The sequence below is a fragment of the Amphiura filiformis genome, chromosome 20 (genome assembly GCF_039555335.1).
Source record: "Amphiura filiformis chromosome 20, Afil_fr2py, whole genome shotgun sequence".
In the NCBI taxonomy this organism is placed as follows: domain Eukaryota; kingdom Metazoa; phylum Echinodermata; class Ophiuroidea; order Amphilepidida; family Amphiuridae; genus Amphiura; species Amphiura filiformis.
The window spans coordinates 3,193,907-3,202,886 of record NC_092647.1 but is presented as its reverse complement, the minus strand read 5'-3'; the positions used below and the strand labels follow the sequence as shown (position 1 = coordinate 3,202,886).

The 8,980-nt window shown below is 39.0% G+C and overlaps 1 non-coding gene across 1 annotated transcript; it reads left to right on the top strand.

The window, feature by feature from the left end:
• The first annotated feature begins 8,330 nt into the window (after nt 1-8,330).
• Trnat-cgu (transfer RNA threonine (anticodon CGU)) lies at nt 8,331-8,403 on the top strand. The gene has a single exon. It is a non-coding gene; the product is annotated as a tRNA-Thr (tRNA).
• Nucleotides 8,404-8,980: the final 577 nt, after the last annotated feature.

The following is an 8,980-nucleotide window of genomic DNA, read 5'->3' as shown; positions in this document are numbered from 1 at the left end:
CTCTGACTATATCCATGTGATCAAGGATGCGATATGCACCAAATCCCCTTCTCTGACTATATCCAGGTGATCGAGGATGCGATATGCAACAAATCCCCTTCTCTGACTATATCCAGGTGATCAAGGATGCGATATGCATCAAACCCCCTTCTCTGACTATATCCAGGTGATCAAGGATGCGATATGCATCAAATCCCCTTCTCTGACTATATCCAGGTGATCAAGGATGCGATATGCATCAAATCCCTTTCTCTGACTATATCCATGTGATCAAGGATGCGATATGCATCAAATCCCCTTCTCTGACTATATCCAGGTGATCAAGGATGCGATATGCATCAAATCCCCTTCTCTGACTATATCCAGGTGATCAAGGATGCGATATACACCAAATCCCCTTCTCTGACTATATCCATGTGATCAAGGATGCGATATGCATTAAATCCCTTTCTCTGACTATATCCATGTGATCAAGGATGCGATATGCATCAAATCCCCTTCTCTGACTATATCCAGGTGATCAAGGATGCGATATGCATCAAATCCCTTCTCTGACTATATCCATGTGATCAAGGATGCGATATGCATCAAATCCCCTTCTCTGACTATATCCATGTGATCAAGGATGCGATATGCATCAAATCCTCTTCTCTGACTATATCCATGTGATCAAGGATGCGATATGCATCAAATCCCCTTCTCTGACTATATCCATGAGATCAAGGATGCGATATGCAACAAATCCCCTTCTCTGACTATATATCCAGGTGATCAAGGATGCGATATGCATCAAACCCCCTTCTCTGACTATATCCAGGTGATCAAGGATGCGATATGCAACAAATCCCCTTCTCTGACTATATCCAGGTGATCAAGGATGCGATATGCATCAAACCCCTTTCTCTGACTATATTCATGAGATCAAGGATGCGATATACATCAAATCCCCTTCTCTGACTATATCCATGTGATCAAGGATGCGATATGCACCAAATCCCCTTCTCTGACTATATATCCAGGTGATCAAGGATGCGATATGCATCAAATCCCCTTCTCTGACTATATCCAGGTGATCAAGGATGCGATATGCATCAAATCCCCTTCTCTGACTATATCCAGGTGATCAAGGATGCGATATGCATCAAATCCCCTTCTCTGACTATATCCAGGTGATCAAGGATGCGATATGCATCAAATCCCCTTCTCTGACTATATCCAGGTGATCAAGGATGCGATATGCATCAAATCCCCTTCTCTGACTATATCCAGGTGATCAAGGATGCGATATGCATCAAATCCCCTTCTCTGACTATATCCAGGTGATCAAGGATGCGATATGCATCAAACCCCTTTCTCTGACTACAGTATATCCGGGTGATCAAGGATGCGATATGCAACAAATCCACTTCTCTGACTATATCCAGGTGATCAAGGATGCGATATGCATCAAATCCCCTTCTCTGACTATATCCAGGTGATCAAGGATGCGATATGCAACAAATCCCCTTCTCTGACTATATCCATGTGATCAAGGATGCGATATGCATCAAACCCCTTTCTCTGACTATATCCATGAGATCAAGGATGCGATATGCACCAAATCCCCTTCTCTGACTATATCCATGTGATCAAGGATGCGATATACACCAAATCCCCTTCTCTGACTATATCCAGGTGATCAAGGATGCGATATACACCAAATCCCCTTCTCTGACTATATATCCAGGTGATCAAGGATGCGATATGCATCAAATCCCCTTCGCTGACTATATATCCAGGTGATCAAGGATGCGATATGCACCAAATCCCCTTCTCTGACTATATATCCAGGTGATCAAGGATGCGATATGCATCAAATCCCCTTCGCTACTATATCCAGGTGATCAAGGATGCGATATACATCAAATCCCCTTCTCTGACTATATCCAGGTGATCAAGGATGCGATATGCAACAAATCCCCTTCTCTGACTATATCCAGGTGATCAAGGATGCGATATGCATCAAACCCCTTTCTCTGACTACAGTATATCCGGGTGATCAAGGATGCGATATGCACCAAATCCCCTTCCCTGACTATATACCCAGGTGATCAAGGATGCGATATGCATCAAATCCCCTTCTCTGACTATATCCATGTGATCAAGGATGCGATATACACCAAATCCCCTTCTCTGACTATATCCATGTGATCAAGGATGCGATATACACCAAATCCCCTTCTCTGACTATATCCAGGTGATCAAGGATGCGATATACACCAAATCCCCTTCTCTGACTATATCCATGTGATCAAGGATGCGATATACACCAAATCCCCTTCTCTGACTATATCCAGGTGATCAAGGATGCGATATGCATCAAATCCCCTTCTCTGACTATATCCAGGTGATCAAGGATGCGATATGCATCAAATCCTCTTCTCTGACTATATCCAAGTGATCAAGGATGAGATATGCATCAAATCCCCTTCTCTGACTATATCCAAGTGATCAAGGATGCAATATGCATCAAATCCTCTTCTCTGACTATATCCAAGTGATCAAGGATGCGATATGCATCAAATCCCCTTCTCTGACTATATCCAAGTGATCAAGGATGCAATATGCATCAAATCCCCTTCTCTGACTATATCCAGGTGATCAAGGATGCGATATGCATCAAATCCCCTTCTCTGACTATATCCAGGTGATCAAGGATGCGATATGCATCAAATCCCCTTCTCTGACTATATCCAAGTGATCAAGGATGCGATATGCAACAAATCCCCTTCGCTGACTATATCCAGGTGATCAAGGATGCGATATGCAACAAATCCCTTCTCTGACTATATCCAGGTGATCAAGGATGCGATATGCATCAAATCCCCTTCTCTGACTATATCCAAGTGATCAAGGATGCGATATGCATCAAAACTTCTTCTCTGACTATATCCAGGTGATCAAGGATGTGATATTCATCAAATCCTCTTCTCTGACTATATCCAAGTGGATCAAGGATGCGATATGCATCAAATCCCATTCTCTGACTATATCCAAGGGATCAAGGATGCGATATACATCAATTCCCCTTCTCTGACTATATCCAGGTGATCAAGGATGCGATATGCATCAAATCCCCTTCTCTGACTATATCCAGGTGATCAAGGATGCGATATGGCTCAAATCCCCTTCTCTGACTATATCCAGGTGATCAAGGATGCGATATGCATCAAATCCCTTCTCTGACTATATCCAGGTGATCAAGGATGTGATATGCATCAAATCCCCTTCTCTGACTATATCCAGGTGATCAAGGATGTGATATGCATCAAATCCTCTTCTCTGACTATATCCAGGTAATCAAGGATGCGATATGCATCAAATCCCCTTCTCTGACTATATCCAGGTGATCAAGGATGCGATATGCATCAAATCCCCTTCTCTGACTATATCCAGGTGGTCAAGGATGCGATATGCATCAAATCCGATTCACTGACTATATCCAGATGATCAAGGATGCAATATGCATCAAATCCCCTTCTCTGACTATATCCAGGTAATCAAGGATGCGATATGCATCAAATCCTATTCTCTGACTATATCCAGGTGATCAAGATCTCGGAAGGCGATATGCATCAAATCCCCTTCTCTAACTATATCCAGATGATCAAGGATGCGATATGCACCAAATTCCCGTCTCTGACTATATCCAGATGATCAAGGATGCGATATGCATCAAATCCTATTCTCTGACTATATCCAGGTGATCATGGATGCGATATGCATCAAATCCCCTTCTCTGACTATATCCAGATGGTCAAGGATGCGATATGCATCAAATCTTCTTCTCTGACTATATCCAGATGATCAAGGATGTGATATGCACCAAATTCGCTTCTCTGACTATATCCAGATGATCAAGGATGCGATATGCATCAAATCTTATTCTCTGACTATATCCAGGTGATCAAGGATGCGATATGCATCAAATCCTATTCTCTGACTATATCCAGGTGATCAAGGATGCGATATGCACCAAATCCCCGTCTCTGACTATATCCAGATGATCAAGGATGCGATATGCATCAAATCCCCTTCTCTGACTATATCCAGGTGATCAAGGATGCGATATGCATCAAAACTTCTTCTCTGACTATATCCAGGTGATCAAGGATGTGATATTCATCAAATCCTCTTCTCTGACTATATCCAAGTGGATCAAGGATGCGATATGCATCAAATCCCATTCTCTGACTATATCCAAGGGATCAAGGATGCGATATGCACCAAATCCCCTTCTCTGACTATATCCAGGTGATCAAGGATGCGATATGCATCAAATCCCCTTCTCTGACTATATCCAGGTGATCAAGGATGCGATATGCATCAAATCCTCTTCTCTGACTATATCCAGGTAATCAAGGATGCGATATGCATCAAATCCCCTTCTCTGACTATATCCAGGTGATCAAGGATGCGATATGCATCAAATCCCCTTCTCTGACTATATCCAGGTGATCAAGGATGCGATATGCATCAAATCCTCTTCTCTGACTATATCCAGGTAATCAAGGATGCGATATGCATCAAATCCCCTTCTCTGACTATATCCAGGTGATCAAGGATGCGATATGCATCAAATCCCCTTCTCTGACTATATCCAGGTGATCAAGGATGCGATATGCATCAAATCCCCTTCTCTGACTATATCCAGATGATCAAGGATGCGATATGCATCAAATCCCCTTCTCTGACTATATCCAGGTAATCAAGGACGCGATATGCATCAAATCCTATTCTCTGACTATATCCAGGTGATCAAGGATGCGATATGCACCAAATTCCCGTCTCTGACTATATCCAGATGATCAAGGATGCGATATGCATCAAATCCTATTCTCTGACTATATCCAGGTGATCAAGGATGCGATATGCATCAAATCCCCTTCTCTGACTATATCCAGATGGTCATGGATGCGATATGCATCAAATCTTCTTCTCTGACTATATCCAGATGATCAAGGATGTGATATGCACCAAATTCGCTTCTCTGACTCTATCCAGATGATCAAGGATGCGATATGCATCAAATCTTATTCTCTGACTATATCCAGGTGATCAAGGATGCGATATGCATCAAATCCTATTCTCTGACTATATCCAGGTGATCAAGAAGGCGATATGCATCAAATCCCCTTCTCTGACTATATCCAGATGATCAAGGATGCGATATGCACCAAATTCCCGTCTCTGACTATATCCAGATGATCAAGGATGCGATATGCATCAAATCCTATTCTCTGACTATATCCAGGTGATCAAGGATGCGATATGCATCAAATCCTATTCTCTGACTATATCCAGGTGATCAAGAAGGCGATATGCATCAAATCCCCTTCTCTGACTATATCCAGATGATCAAGGATGCGATATGCATCAAATCCCCTTCTCTGACTATATCCAGATGTTCAAGGATGCGATATGCACCAAATTCCCGTCTCTGCCTATATCCAGATTATCAAGGATGCGATATGCATCAAATCCTATTCTCTGACTATATCCAGGTGATCAAGGATGCCATATGCATCAAATCCTATTCTCTGACTATATCCAGGTGATCAAGAAGGCGATATGCATCAAATACCCTTCTCTGACTACCCAGCAAACACAAAAACGTTTTAAAACGTTTTAAATAAGTTATATTTTGGCTTTTGGTTTAGGTAAAAACGTTTTAATAACATTAAAATGTCGGGTTATATAAAGGTCATGATAAAGTTTTAAAACGTTTTGTATGAAAACACACTACAGCAATATTTTTAAATGTTTAAATAAAATGTTATTGTTAACTATTTTTGCAAACATTTTTGCCAAATATTGTGTCAATACTTAAATAACATTATGTTAAAATATTTAAACCCAGCAAACACAGAAATGTTCTTAAAATATTTTTTCAAAACCTTTTAATAACATTTAAATGTTGGGTTATATAAAGGTCATGAAAACGTTTTTAAAACGTTATTGAAAATATTCTGGGCAAACATTTTTCGCAAAATATTTTTTCAACCCCAAAATAACATTCTGTTTAGAATGTTTTGTATCAAGTTTTCATGAATGTTTTTGGAATGTTATTAAAACGTTTTTATACCCTTTATATAACCCGACATTTAAACGTTTTCTGTAAAACATTTTTGTTTGCTGAGCAGAAGATTTTCAAAAAATGTTTTTTAAGGTTATGAAAACGTTTTTTACTCTTAATATACCCTTTATATATTAACCAGACATTTTAACGTTTTCTGACAACCTTTTATAACCTTTTGCGAATGATGTCGAAAACGTTTTGTGTTTGCTGGGTATATCCAGGAGATCAAGTTCTAGAAGAACCTGTAATGGTACTCTGCAGACTCTACAGTGTTTGCATTTTAAGGAACCTTTTAGGGTTCAAGATTGAGGTTTGGTCTGAAGAACACTTTTGAATTCTTCTGAAATCTTGTATTTCTTAAAATGTGCGGAATTAAGGAAGGAACATTCAATACCTAAGAAGTAGAGAGGTACATCAAAAAATTCCCTTTTCACCCAAGTTGGCAGATCGGGTATAAGATTCTTTCAAGGACCATACTGTATATTTATATACATGTAGGTGACAATAATAGTTGTAATTGATGGAACAATAATAATTATTCAGTAATATTCAATACACGACAAATCTTTTTTTTGATAAATCTATCCCAGAATTCCATGCACGCAAGACCGTTATGTTTCATTTCTACAATAATTATTCATATCTTGTTATCTATTATCGTAAACTATTATGCTTTTGTTCATTAAAGAAAGATTTAGATGCGAATCTCAGGATGCATGCAATTCCCATGATTTGAGTTTATATTAAATTGAATCTTTCCAACAATTGATTTTTCTTCTTTAAAGGTCCGTAACCCGATCGACAGCATCATCCCCCCGATTTTTTTCATTGTTGATGAGGTTTTGGTATCACATGATAGATACTATTTTTCTCATTACTATCCTGAAAGTTGACGCTCCAAGTCGATGTATTTCCGGAGAAATCATGAAACACAGCGGCTTTTACAGGTTACCAGTTTGTAAATACTAGAAGTTCTTACTTCGGATTTGTGGGTACGGAATGAATTGCGAATCATGAGTCTCCTCAACAGCTACTTTGGTTTCGCGTCATACACATTCTGTGAAAAAAGCGAACCACACTAACTGCTGAGGAGACGGTGCGCCGTATATATTTATAAAACTTCCACGTCGGACGTAGTGGGCCGAATAGCTCAATTAGTTAGCGCATCATGCTTCACCCGTGAGGTACCCGGTTCAAAATCCGGTATCGGAAGATTTTTTTCCTCTCCATTTTTAACCCAAACCTTTTTATATTCATTTGAAATGTACATATTGCAAGGGGAAATATATTTTGTTTCCTTTTTTTCTGAAACGGTACGAAAAAAAAAAAATTTCCGTTCAATACGGGCCAGGCATTGTACAGCATGTCAGCATTCGTCATACGAACGGGAATTGTTGTTGTTGCTTGCCTGCCCAGAATGCAATTCACGTATACCAAGGTATTGGATTGCAAATTTGGCTATTTATTCACATTTACGCTGAAAATGCTCTCGTTTTTTCACAAAGCAGCATAAAGGGGGCGATATTTGATATTATTATGTAATTTTAAAGACAATCCATATCCAAAACCAATAGGGTTACCCTCCTTTAAAGAGTACTTGCGCACCACATGACATTTTAATCTGCATCATTCAATCTATATTCGGTAATGATCATAGCATAGTGTTGTTGCTACAACATAAATTGTAATTCCCTTTTGGAGCCGCGTATTTACACGAGACTGATACAATTAAATTCTGGGTAGCCATTTGTACGTCATGTAATGTCCGCCTGTCCGTATGCGTCTATCCATCGGAAGTTAATTTTCGTCCTGAGATTTTGTGAGATTAAAAAAGAGGCATCAGGTATGGCACGGAGTGTCGTGAGGATGACCGCTTTGATCTGGTGAATGATGATGTCGACGAGAACTGAATGGAGAAAACAGTTTAAGTTTAAAGGTATAATTATAAGAAGGGAAAAACATGGAAAGTAACGCACACATAAAATGTTATGGGAATTATGGGGATGTGTTTTCCGCAGCAAATACAAACTTATTATCATTATTATATTTATTTTAATATCTTGTATTTTTGGTTAAAAATAACAAAGAAGAATGTTTCGGTCACAGGTATAAACCATTATTATTGTCAAAAACAAATTCAATTTAACTACACTATTTGTCGCTCACCCGGAGTGTTTAATAAAAATCAAATAATCCCTGTTTTTTGTGGTGTGGCGCGGTGGCCAAGTGGCTAAGGCGTCTGTCTCGTAAACAGAAGATCGAGGGTTCGAATCCCTCTCGTGCCTAATTTTGTTTCTGTCAACAAAAAATATATTTTTGAATAATATTTGATTTAAGGAATCAGATATTAACGTTTGCACAGTATTTTTGTGGTAGCTAATAGTTCACCAGACAAATCGAATAGCATTTTGAATACGAGGAATGTCTTTCTGATATCAAATAATTTTCATTTTTGGATAGAATACAAATATTTGTGACAAATTATTAAAATTTAATATTTAAATTTTTTTTGATATTTAATATAACAGTCCTCGAAGTACACTTTATAAATCCAATGATATGTTCTTACTCAATTGAAAATGTTGAAAATATAAATTTTTTCCTATAGACGAATCCAAATACACGCATTCCTACACCTGACTAGCAGCCTTTAGTTGGGTCCCCGTCGGCTACAATGCATCCAAAATGTGAAATGATTCGGCCTTGGCGGAAAATTTAAATTGTATTCCATCACCCGTTTTACACCTTCCGCGAAAACACAGGTAGACAAAAGAAGTTTACAACACAATACAGTTCCAACAGTTGTGCAAATAAAAGCCGCCTTACACCTAGAGAAGGTCGAGGAGGGTTAATAGAATAATA